The 13165-nt window shown below is 38.2% G+C and overlaps 1 protein-coding gene across 3 annotated transcripts in view; it reads right to left on the bottom strand.

Annotated features, from left to right (window-relative positions):
- Positions 1-13165, bottom strand: part of PPM1L (protein phosphatase, Mg2+/Mn2+ dependent 1L) — a 318004-nt gene that overhangs the window by 109188 nt on the left and 195651 nt on the right. The window lies entirely within an intron of this gene.

The raw sequence follows: 13165 nt of genomic DNA, 5'->3' as shown, positions 1-13165 counted from the left end.
ATGGGATAAACAGAAAATGAGGAGATTTAAGACAATGCCCCTTAACCTGGGGCAAAACAAACAAACAAACAAACAAACAAAACAAAACCTCTTCACCACTTAAATGCCTTAAGCTTACATATATATAATTCTTACTTTGACAAGTTTGTTGTTGTTGTTGTTGCTGTTTGTTTTTTGTTTTTACACTATCTGTACAACACACTCCCAAATAGTTACATTCCAATTAGTAACAACTAATTACATGCAGTGATTTTCAATCAGGTAAGCATGTTCCACATGGGGGTAGGAAGGAAGATATGCATATTTTGAAAAGATTTTCCCAAAGATTCTGATATGTTCTTCTGGTAGGCTGCAGTGGTAGCATACTCTTTTCTCTCCAAGTTGAGAATCCCAGTGCTAGTTAAGCAGAATTTTATGAGCATAATTAAGTGACAGAGAGGCATGCATAAATCAGGGGAATTCTGAAATTTATAAAACTTCTCTCTCGGGAATGTCAAAAGTTTAGCATCTCCTTGCAGTGCAGTCCTGCTTTACTCACATAGTGTCTAAGGTTAATAAATCAATCAATGAAGTCCACCATATATTGTTCAAAATTATATTCATAACCAGTATAAAACTTCACACACACACACACATACACACACACACACACACAACTGCTAAAAAAACGAACAAACAAACAAACAAACAAAAAGATGGTATCTGGGGCAATCTTTGCTTAGAATAAGGCAAAGACTCATCTACATAGAAAAAAGAAAAACCCGTAGTGCTCTGTTGCACAGTAGGGTGACTATGGTTATCAGTAAGGTGTCGTATATTACAAAATAGCTAGAATAAAGGTTTTTGAATGTTCCCAACATAACCAAATTATAAATGAATGAGGTAAGGGATATGCTAACTACCTTGATTTGAACACTATATAAGATATACATGTATTGAAACATCAAACTGTACCTCATAAATATGTAAAGATACAATGTATCAATTTTTAAAATTCTGTACAGCTATTAATTGTACAACTTAAAATAAGTATGCATTAAACATACATACTGATATATATATATATATATATATATATGATACATGCTAATCAACAGAGGTTCAGTTTTTTTCATTTATAGAGTAGTATCCTCTATAGCCTTTGGAAAAAATGAGATAGGACTATATGTACTGACCAGGAAGAATACCATAATATATTGTTGAGGTTAAAAATCAAAGTCACAGAATATCAGGTACAGTATATCCTACAACATATATATACATATATATGAGCATAATTAAGTGACACACATATATATAGTGTATCTAGCATTATCATATAGGCATAGGAGAAGGTATGAAAGAATATACTCCAACTGTGGAAGACACTTTATTTTTTTATTTTTATTTTTTTGAGACAGAGTTTCACTCTTGTTGCCCAGGCTGGAGTGCAATGGCATGATCTCGGCTCACTGCAACCTCCACCTCCTGGGTTCAAGCGATTCTCCTGTCTCAGCCTCCTGAGTAGCTAGGACTACAAGTGCCTGCCACCGTGCCCGGCTAATTTTTTTTGTATTATTAGTAGAGACGGGGTTTTACCATGTTGGCCAGGCTGGTCTTGAACTCCTGACCTCAGGTGATGCACCTGCCTCAGCCTCCCAAAATGCTGGGATTACAGGCGTAAGCAACCACGCACAGACAATACTTTCTACATTCCACATTTTTGTATTGTTTCCATGTTCTTACTATTGTAATTTTTTAAAATTGTCTTTAAAGTGTATTTGGTTTTTAAAAATTTTATTTCAGTAGTTTTTGGGGAACAGGTGGTTTTTGGTTACACAAATAAGTTCTTTAGTGGTGATTTCTGAGATTTTGGTGCACCCATCACTGGAGCAGTGTACACTGTACCCAATATTTAGTCTTTTATCCCTCATCCCCTTCCCACCCTCCCCCTTATGTCCCCAAAGTCCATTATATCATTCTTATGCCTTTGCATCCTCATAGCTTAGCTCTCGCTTATAAGTGAGAATTTATGATATTTGGTTTTCCATTTCTGAGTTACTTCACATAGAACAACGGTCTCCAACGCCATCTAAATTGCTGCAAATGCCATTATTTCATTCTGTTTTATGGCTGAGTAGCATACCATGGTGTATATACAACACATTTTCTTTATCCACTTGTTGGTTGGTGGGCATTTAGGTTGGTTCCACATTTTTGCAATTGTGAATTGTGCTGCTATACACATGCACGTGCACGTGTCTTTTTCATATAATAACTTCTTTTCCTTTGGGTAGATACCCTAAAATGGATTTCTTTATAACCTTCATGATTTTCTCTTTAAATGATAACACAATTTAGGATGAAAAGAAACTTGCCAGAACAATGACAACTGACTTCCCAGGAAAAGTCCACTGGGAAGTGGTGGTGAAAAGTTATATTTTAGCCCCTAGAGTAGCCAAAGGTAACATAACACGTTTTAGTTCCAGATTTATATTTATATTTCCTAACTCTGTTGCTGACAAAATTACAACTTTAACATCACCAAACATTGTTCAATTTCTCTGCCAGCCAGCTAGTGCAGAACAAATGAAATTATTCCATAAAATGTAAATGGACTCAGCACATTTGTGCAACATATATAATTGTAAAATTTAATAACATTTTTTCCCTGACACTGGAAAATGAAGAGACACACTGCACAATAACTGTTTTTAAACTCACACTACCTTGTTACTCGGTGTAATATCTGTCATTAATTTTTTTCCTTGAAATGCCTATGAGGTACAGGAAATAGTTCCATAATTCACATTTTACAAATATTGATGTACTCTATATTATTGAAAGCACACCATGGGATTCCTGGCTAGCCATATGCAGAAGATTGAAACTGGACCCCTTCCTTACACAATATACAAAAATTAACTCGAGATGGATGAAAGACTTTAATGTAAAACTCAAAACTATAAAAACCCTGGAAGATAACCTAGGCAACACCATTCAGGACATAGGCATGGCCAAAGATTTCATGCTGAAGACACCAAAAGCAATTGCAAAAAAAGCAAAAATTTACAAATAGGATCTAATTAATCTAAAGAGCTTCTGCACAGCAAAAGAAACCATCATCAGAGTAAACAGACAACCTACTGAACTGGAGAACATTTTTGAAAATTCTGCACCTGACAAAGGTCTAATATTCAACGTCTATAAGGAATTTAAACAAATTTACAAGAAAAAGACAACCCCATAAAAAAGTGGGCAAAGGACACAAACAGATACTTTTCAAAAGAACACATACATGCAGCCAACAATCATGAAAAAAAGCTCAACATCACTGATCATTAGAGAAATGCAAATTAAAACACAACGAGAGGCCGGCCGCGGTGGCTCACGCCTGTAATCCCAGCACTTTAGGAGGCTGAGGCGGGCGGATCACAAGGTCAGGAGATCAAGACCATCCTGGCTAACATGGTGAAACCCCGTCTCTACTAAAAATACAAAAAATTAGCCAGGCGTGGTGACGGGCACCTGTAGTCCCAGCTACTTGGGAGGCCGAGGCAGGAGAATGGGTGAACCTGGGAGGCGGAGCTTGCAGTGAGCCGCGATCGCGCCACTGCACTCCAGCCTGGGCGACAGAGCGACACTCCGTCTCAAAAAAAAAAAAAAAAAGTCAAATAATAACAGATGCTAGCAAGGTTGTGGAGGAAAAGGAAGACTTTTACACTGCTGGTGGGAGTGTAAATTAGTTCAGCCATTGTGGAAGACAGTGTGGTGATTCCTCAAAGACCTAAAGACAGAAATACCATTTGACTCAACAATCCCATTACTGGGTATATACCCAAAGGAATAGAAATCATTTTATTATAAAGACACACGCTCGCATATGCTCATTGCAGCACAATTCACAATAGCAAAGACATGGAATCAACCTCAATGCCCATCAGTGATAAACTAGATTAAGAAAATGTAGTACACATACACCATGGAATACTATGCAGCTATAAAAAAATGAGATCATGTCCCTTGCAGGCTTATGGATGCAGCTGGAGGCCATTATCCTTAGCAAAGTAACACAGGAACAGAAAACCAAATACTCTGGTCTCTTATTGGTTTTAGTCAATCCTTCATATCTTTCAAAGTTTGGCTCAAATGCCATGTATATACTGTTAGTATTGCCTAACCTAACTTGAACATCTAAGAGCATCCAACAGCTTTCTAATTATTTTGTATTTGTACAGGTATAGGTACTTTAGCTCCTCCAACTGGTGGAAATAAGGACTGTATCTTACTATTGTGTTCCCCCACATCTGGTTCAATGCTTTATACCATAGAAGCTCAATACTTTGACACTATGCAAAAATCAAGTACTTTCAGATAGCTTGGGAAAAAATGTTTTGACAGTTCCTAATTCTTTCTTGCATACAGATCTTCCTTTCACAATTTCAGACAGAGAATAAAAGTCTGGTTTTCTACTGGCAAATGGAACTATTCTTGGTCTTTAATTTTCTTTCATGCCATTATTTCAGAAAAGTAAACAGCTCAAACCCAATCATAATTCACACACCAAAATGGCAAATTATGTGTTTCACACTTAAAGCCGTATGAGGCTTTATTTAATGCTTTCCTCTCCATAATCATTTGATCTTCTCCATTCTTGCCTTTATTTCTGCATTTGGCAATGGGGTTGACTGATTCTTCTAGGGACCCTTTGAGGAATCACGTGCAATGTACATCAGAGCTGTACACCTGAATTAAAGGTTGCCTTGCAGGATGTTAATTACACCTGGACTTTCAGCTCTATGTTTAGCCAGACATATCCTAAATGGCTGAAGAGAAATCTTAGGGAAGAAAGTGCAAAAAAGTTCACAGGTTCCCTCCAGTTAGACCTGAAAAGATGGTGACTTCGGCAACAGCTAGAGTAAAAAGATAAGCTAAAAACTTACAAGGCAGGGCATAAAAGGTGCTGAATGTGCCTTTTTACAGAATTTACATATATTTATATTACCCATTCTAGCGTTAGTCTGGAAGACATTAAAGGGTTACAGTAAACTCCATAAAAAGAACTCAGTGAGTAAGAAGGATAAATGAAAAGAAGCAGAATGATTAAGAACCTAAATTCTGGAAATGTAGGTAGAATGCTGATGCTGGTCATTAGGCTAAAATACTATTTACTATTATATGGTATATTCTTTAAGAACTAATACATATTAAAGAATTCAGGTGGGGTGGTGCAAAAGTATGTTTCAAGAGCTGCTAAATGTTTCACAATTCATCTTAAAAAGAAAACTTGGCCCTGCGTGGTGGCTTACGCCTGTAATCCCAGCACTTTGGGAGGCTGAGGCGGGCGGATCACGAGGTCAGGAGATGGAGACCATCCTGGCTAACACGGTGAAACCCCATCTCTATTAAAAATACAAAAAAAAATTATCCGGACGTGGTGGCGGGCGCCCGTAATCCCAGCTACTCGGGAGGCTGAGGCAGGAGAATGGCGTGAACCCGGGAGGCGGAGCTTGCAGTGAGCCGAAATTGCGCCACTGCACTCCAACCTGGGCGACAGAGCGAGACTGTCTCAAAAAAAAAAAAAAAAGAAAACTTGTTAGCCGGCCAATTCTAATTTATTGACTGTCTGCTGAGTAATACATATTAGGCTTGAACTGTTGGGAAAAAAAGCCTTTACCATAAAGGAAACTGCAATTTTAATATGCAAACAAAACACACATGAAATACTAGAAAAACACATTTTACAAAGTAATGCAAAAATACGCATGAATCCCGAGATAAATTAATATATTTTTTTAATGCATGAGTTATGTTAGGTGCTAAATAGCCTTTAGGGAGAGAAATTAAGAGAGGAGGGAACACAGAAAAATAATCAGGAAATAATTCTGGTAGAATTTAAAGACCAATTTTAAAAAATAATTTAAAAAAGAAGGCTGGGCACCGTAGCTCACACCTGTAATCACAGCACTTTGGGAGGCCGAGGCAGGCAGTAATCACGAGGTCAAGAGATCGAGACTATCCTGGCCAACATGGTGAAACCCTGTCTCTACTAAAAATACAAAAATTAGCTGGGCATGGTGGTGCGTGCCTGTAGTCCCAGCTACTCGGGAGGCTAAAGCAGGAGAATCGCTTGAACCCGGAAGGCAGAGGTTGCAGTGAGCAGAGATCGCACCATTGCACTCCAGCCTGATGACAGAGTGATACTCTGTCAAAAAAAGAAGAAAGAGAGAAAGAAAGAAAGAGAGAGAGAGAGAGGGAGGGAGGGAGGGAAAGGAAAGGAAAGGAAAGGAAAGGAAGAAAGGGAAAACAAAAACCTAGGAAATATTCTTCTAGACATTGGCCTAGACAAAGAATTGATTATAAAGACCCTAAGGGCAAAAGCAACAATATAGACAAATGGGACTTAATTAAACTACAGAGTTTCCACACAGCAAAAGAAACTATCAACAGAATAAGCAATTAAAAATTGTGTTATAAAAGAGTACTAAATTATGTAGGAAAATATTCATAATAAAAAGCAGATTAAGTCCGGACACAGTGGCTCACCCCCGTAATCCTAGCATTTTGGGAGGCTGAGGTGGGCGGATCATTTGAGCTGAGGAGATCAAGACCAGCCTGGGCAACATGGCAAGACCCTGTCTCTACTAAAAATACAAAAAAACAGCCAGGCGTGGTGGCACGCACCTGTGGTCCCAGCTACTCAGGAGGCTGAGGTGGGTGGACTGCTTGAGCCCCGGGAGGTGGAGGTTGCAGTGAGCTGAGATGCCGCCATTGCACTCCAGCCTGAGTGACAGGGTGAGACATTTTCAAAAACAAGGAGATTACAAAGTAGTTTGTATACCTCATGTGTGAGGGAAAAAAAAAAAAAGGGTGAATTAAATTAATGTATATCATTAGTTATGTCAGAGTAATAAAAATTGGGGTGATTTTTATTTTTTCTCTCTAAAGTTTTCCAAATTCTATAAAATAAAACAATATTTCTATGTGCCAGCACTGTGCTGAATGCTTTAAATGTGTTAGCATATGTAATCCTTACAACAACCCTAACAGATTTTTACAGATGAAGAAACAGACTCAGAGAGGTTAAGAAACTTATCCTCGGTTATACAGTGAGTATTGGAGCAGGAAACACAAATTGCTTTTAAATTAGAAAAAAAAAATTAATTTTTTACAAAGATGGCAATGCGTACTGTGGTCACTTCTTTACAAGGTAAAGCAGCCCCAGCCTGGGATAAAACCCAGAATAGAACAAAAGAACACATGAGCAAAGCTTCCCAACAGATGGGAAAGAAAAACATGCCTTCAATGCTGCGTAATTGGAAGCTAAAGCTGAGGGCAAAGCTGTTAAAAGCAATGGGAAAACTGAATAAAGTTACACAACATATTAAATTTACTCTTGAAAATTTAACAGTAAGCCTGAAAACTATTCATCTCTCCATATTTTAGGGAATATCCACCACCATCACGATGACCCCTCCAAAATCTCTGTGAGGAAAAGGTATTAAACTTATTTGCAAGTTTCCAGGGAGCCAAAAAAGCTTCTCTTCAAGAAGAGATAATAAGTGATGTAATTAAATTCTAATAGAACCGCCATTAGAAAAAGATCACAAGTAAACTAGACCTATGTTTCAAATCACTTTTAGTATATTTCTCTGGGAAAAAAAAGTGTCAAGGTCAATTTCCTTTACTCATTTTGTTACGTTACTCATTTTGACCTTTAGTGGACTTAAAATAAAAACAGGCTTCTGATGTCCTTAACTATGAAAATATGCCTCATCACATAATAATTTTTACTTAATAATTCATATGTCATGGTTGTGTGAGTTTTTCATTTTTGTTCCTTCACTTTTTAACAAATAATCTATTTTATTACCAATTCTAAGACTTAGTGAATAGTAAGCAATTTTATGAAGTTTCAGGTAATGATAATCAAAAAGAAAGTGCCTCTATACTCAATAAATTCTTATTTAGAAGATATTTTTTAAACCAAGAAATGGATTTATCATTAACTTTGTAATGAAGTATGTTGTAAATGTTGGTCCTGATATAGAGACCCAATTTCCAAGTAACTGAAAAACCAAGAGTTGAGATTTTAAGATTTCAAAACCTCAGACATGCATCTTAAGAAGAAAAGGGATTTTTGCCTTATGGATGGTCTACAGAGTGCTTTGCCAAGATAAAAAGTTTAAGAATTTTAATACCCCTCAAATTTCACAATTTTATAAATTACCTTTCCCCCTCCATTTTATTTAATACACACGAACACACACAATTATAATCTGAAAAGAGAGAGAAACCCTCAAGCTCCATTAAACTGAATGGGACAAATAATTGATGGTACTGCCTTTCAATTTATGTTTACACCACATATATGCCTAAAAAGCACACAGGGCTTCTGCTTCAGTTATGTGTGTTGACTGTGAATGGACACAGCCTTCTAAAGCTGGGAAAAAAAGGGACAAAAGCAAAAGGGCTGACCTTTGCACTCATGTCAACAGTAAATTTAACACTGATAAATTTTAAAACACTGATAAATCATTAAATAAGATGCTAGATCTGGCTTTAAGGACATCTGATCAGTGGCCCTCTCCTGTGAGGAGACTTTGGCACTGAGGAAGACATACAAGGGAAGTAAGATGAGAATCAATTCTGCAAATACTGAGTAGAAAAAGGGCTGAATTTAGGGAAATGGTCACCGAGGGATGATCACAAGATATTCACAAGATAAAGGAGAGATTATCATGGGAATCCTTCGAAATTCACACCAGAGCAAGAAAGAAGAGAGAAGGGAGTAATATTTTATTGCAGGCAAGGTTTCCCTGCCCTTGAAAAGAAGGGGATGTGTGTTTGCTGATCTGGCAGCAGCCAGCACACAGACCACAAGTTAATTTACTTAGTTTCACCTTGGAATCCATCTTTCTTACGGTAACATATCATTAACTTTTGACAGCTGCTCTTTGGCTCCAGGCACTTTAAAATAAAGTCAGAGTGAGTGCCCTTGCCCACCAGGAAGAGAACATAAGGCAAGGGAGTTATTCTTCTCTCATGCCTGCCAAGAGTGTCATTTCTTGCCATTTTTAGTCTTTGGCACTTCTAACCTGGAGAGGTTATTCAAATAAGAAAAGTGTCTTTGAGATGACCATCTTGCACTCCTGAATTCATAATTCTGCCTCAAGAAGGCAAATGTGATTCCTTCAAGAGAGATGGCATCAGGAAAAAGTCCCAGGCTTAAACCAGAAGCATAAAAATGAAATCTTACACCTATTACAGAGATTTAAGATTGCTCTGGAGAGCCAAAGCTGCAGACGTGCAAATGCTAGTCATGTGGTAAAGCGACTACTGCAGACGGCATAACACTCAGTGTGTGAAAGACTTGAAGTCATCTAAACGGCTGAATATGAAGACTAAAGTTCCCATTTAAGCATTAAAGTGATGGACTACTAAGTTACAGATTATCCCAGACAATTCCTTTGGAATTCCTAATGTGACAAACGTCAAATAACTTTATCAGTCATCTAATTCATATTCAATCTGACACTATATTCATGTGGTAGCACCAAGCATGCCAGAGTGTGAAAATATCACTCAAATACCACTTTCTGTATGATGGCTTCCCTAATTGCAGATGGATGTTTTTGTACATAAAAAATAACTTACCTCTCTTTTCTAGATCTTACCCTGTAATTGCAATAAAATATAATTTTGCCAAATTATCAAACATTGTTCAGCTATGTGGCCCATTTTCCTTATCTTATTATTTCGATCAAAACCTACCCTCAAACTCTAAAGGATTAAAAAATGTATCTGCTTTACAGTCTAACAAAAAGTTGACCTTACTTCCCTACTGCCACAGTGATGATGAATTCTTTGCCCCTCAATATTACACATATTCCAGGGATAGGTTAAGGGATTCAGGGGGAATAGTTTGTACTAGTTTCATGATGTTTTTGTTTTAAAGCACAAATACACATCTATGTTCCCCTGAGGGATGGCAACATAAAAACAGCCTAATGTCGGACTTTCTCATCAATCTGTTGAGAAAACAAGCGGCACTCAGCCAAAGCAATCTGGCTAAATTTTGTGATGGGTGAGTTCCTGTCTTTTCTGCAGTTACAGAAAGAAGATGTTTCACATTCTATGCACTTGAGATCCATAGAAGAAAAATGAAAAGTAATATTTGTTTACAGAGAGAACTATGTTTCATAAATCAGAGAAAATTATGGTTAATTACTGATAAAATTCCCTTCCCTTTCTGAATCTTGGGCTATAGAGCTTGGAGAAATATTAACTTCCATTAGTGCTATCCAAATGTATTCCAGAAAGTTCCCTGTGGAATGCTAACTGAAAATGCCCTTGGGAATTCAGGAAGCCAATGGAACTGGTAGAAGTGAACTCTAAAACACTCATGAGTTATTAATCAAAAAGAACTCTGAAGCTATGACAGTAGAGCAGCTGCTTAGGAGGTAGCCAAAACATGGTCAGATAAAAATGTTCTTTGGCCGGAAACCACTATTTATATAGGAGTAGCGCCAGAGATCTCCTACTGGGCCTTATTTGGCTTCTGCCCTGCAGCTACCTACGAGGCTCTTTAGAGTGGACCTCCAGGAGGCAGGTGTGGCCAGGGTGGCAGGGAAGCTCCAGACGAATGCCAGTTGGGCTTCTGTCTCCCATCTGACAGACTTTAAGGAGTGCCTTCAAAACCTGTATTAGATTAAGGCTCCTTGTATGTGTAGTTGGGGTATGGAGAAGGCCTGGTCTTTCTGTCCTGAGAGCTGGTAACTGCCTTATTTAGCGTGATGTGAGTAACCCCAAAAGGATCCCCACCCCCAAATCGTTTTCCCTTTTTTGACGCCTGAAATTCTATCATTATAGCTTCAATCTTCGGTTAATGCCAGCTCTTCACCTACCAAAAGGTAAATATTTTAAGGAGGAGTAGTATGCTAAGTAAATATTCAGTCTTAGTGTGAGCAAGTTGATCAGATTTTTACCTACAAGGAGGTGGATTGACAAGCAATAAGGCACCCAAGGAGACTCCTGGGAATGGAGTGTAAAGTATGAAAGTGAAGATAAAGAAAGACAAATGTTCTCTACTCTGAAATTTAACTTTGTGTGGAGGAAAACACAAAGATCTGTGCTCCTTGAAGGTCTAAATTACTCTTCTCTCTCTGGCTCCCACTTCGAGACCTGCCATCAAAGCTTATTTGAGGCTAACCTAACGAAGCAAACTTAATTTGTTGTATCTCACATATGGGTAAATAAAGAACAAATTCAGTAGCATCTACTGCATACATATAGTTTTAAAACTTCTGTACAAATAGGAATCATCACCTTGGTTGCAAAAGTAGTCTCTCAGAATTAAAGCGATTGCTTTCCCACTTGTCACCACAATGTACTATGTTCAGATCTCCGTTACAGCTCTCAACCACTTCAAAGTGTCTCTATCTAGTCACCTATTTGCCTTCCCACTAGTTTATGAGCAACTAGCAGGTAGGACAGAAGCTTTTTCATCTATGTGGGTTTCCCTGACACTTAGTCCAATGTAGGCACGATGGCAGAAAAGGATGGGGAATGGGTGCTTTAAAACCAGGCTTAATGTCCTATGAGTGATAACTCTACATGACCACAAAGAAAGATAAAAGGGACCGTGCCCACAATGTTTCTTCCTATCACTCTGACATTTGCCTCTCTTCTGCCATAAATCATATAAATGTCAGACTATTTTATACTTGCCGAGCATCACACCTTATTTTATACCACAGGAACCCACTTGCAAGGACTGCTGGTTTGGACAGAGCCACACAGCCTGTTGTATCTCATGATAAAAATGTGTTTTCAAATATTTTTGTATTATTTTCAACCCGACTAAAAAATCTCTGAGAGCAACAAATCCTTTTCCCAGAAATACACACACAGTATCTAATGTCTTATTTTAGGAATCCAGGTATAAAGCTCATAAACAGGGTCATGGTGAAGCCTTATTAGCTCCATACAGGGGAAGGGCACTAGGACAGGGCTTCGGTTTTTTCTACAAAATTCGGTCACTGGGCTTCATCAGTGTTTCTTCATGGTTGGAATTCCAACCAACTGCTTCTAAGTCACCAGGGGTGGAAAGAGGGGATTGCCTTCTTTAAAAACGCAGATTCATGGGGCCTGCTCCATATTTAGTAAATCAACTTTTTTTAGGGTAGGACTCTAGAATCTACTTTTTAAATGTTTGCTGTATTTTAACAGGCTCACTAACAGGTGAAAAACACCAGATTCTACCCCCTAGAGATTCTGATTTTCTAAGGTCTAGGCATGTGTATTTTTACAAAGCTTTGTAACAAATTCTGATGTACATCTAGGGTTGTACAAGACCCTCCACAAGAACAGTCCCCCAAGACAGAGTTTGGCAAGTAAACATTTTTAATTCCTGGGAAAACCTTGACTATATGCAATGACGTTCCTACATGGCCTTTCAACCCTCAGTGCCACAGCTTTTTTTAATCATACAAAATTGCTAGTCTGCTCAGCCTCAAGAAGGCTGAGCCCTTTCCTGAAGCAAACTAACTGACCTTGTGTACTTCTAATGCAAGGGAGCACCTGGAATCCTTTCCCAACAGCTTGTGGGCAATCAGGCAAATCTCAGCAAGCTGCGTGAAACAGGCCACAAAATGACCTGTGGCAAAGCACTGTGAAAACACAATGATTTCCTCTTGACCATCCCAGGCATGGTAAGAACACTGACCTGACCCCTCCTGCCGAGGACTGCAAGTGGGACTTTGAATCCTGGAAAGCTACAGCAAAATATAGCAGAAGGGAAAGGAACTCAGCATCACCGGCAGTGTTGTATAACTATGCAAACAAGGTTTGAAAGGGTATCTTATTTTAGCAAGAGGAAAATGAGATACCTAATTGTGTGGAAAAGCTATAGTTTCAGCAGTGACTGCACCTGCTTGTGTAAATAGAAAATGACATATTTTAAAATTTGGATGGGCATACAGTTCATGAACCTTACAGAGAAAAATATATCTTTTTCCCAAGTCTGACTTCAACTCCATAAGAAAATAGCTGGACGGGCAGTCACACAGTCATAAGCTAGAAGTATATCCTTTTAATTAATATTTATTGGATGTCGACTATGTGCTGGACACTGTGCTAGGTGCTAGAGATAAATGGTTATTTATATTAACATTATTGCTTCTAT

Source organism: Pan troglodytes, chromosome 2 (assembly GCF_028858775.2).
Source record: "Pan troglodytes isolate AG18354 chromosome 2, NHGRI_mPanTro3-v2.0_pri, whole genome shotgun sequence".
Lineage (NCBI taxonomy): Eukaryota > Metazoa > Chordata > Mammalia > Primates > Hominidae > Pan > Pan troglodytes.
The sequence above is the reverse complement of the archived record's forward strand: the minus strand, read 5'-3'. Positions and strand labels throughout refer to the sequence as shown.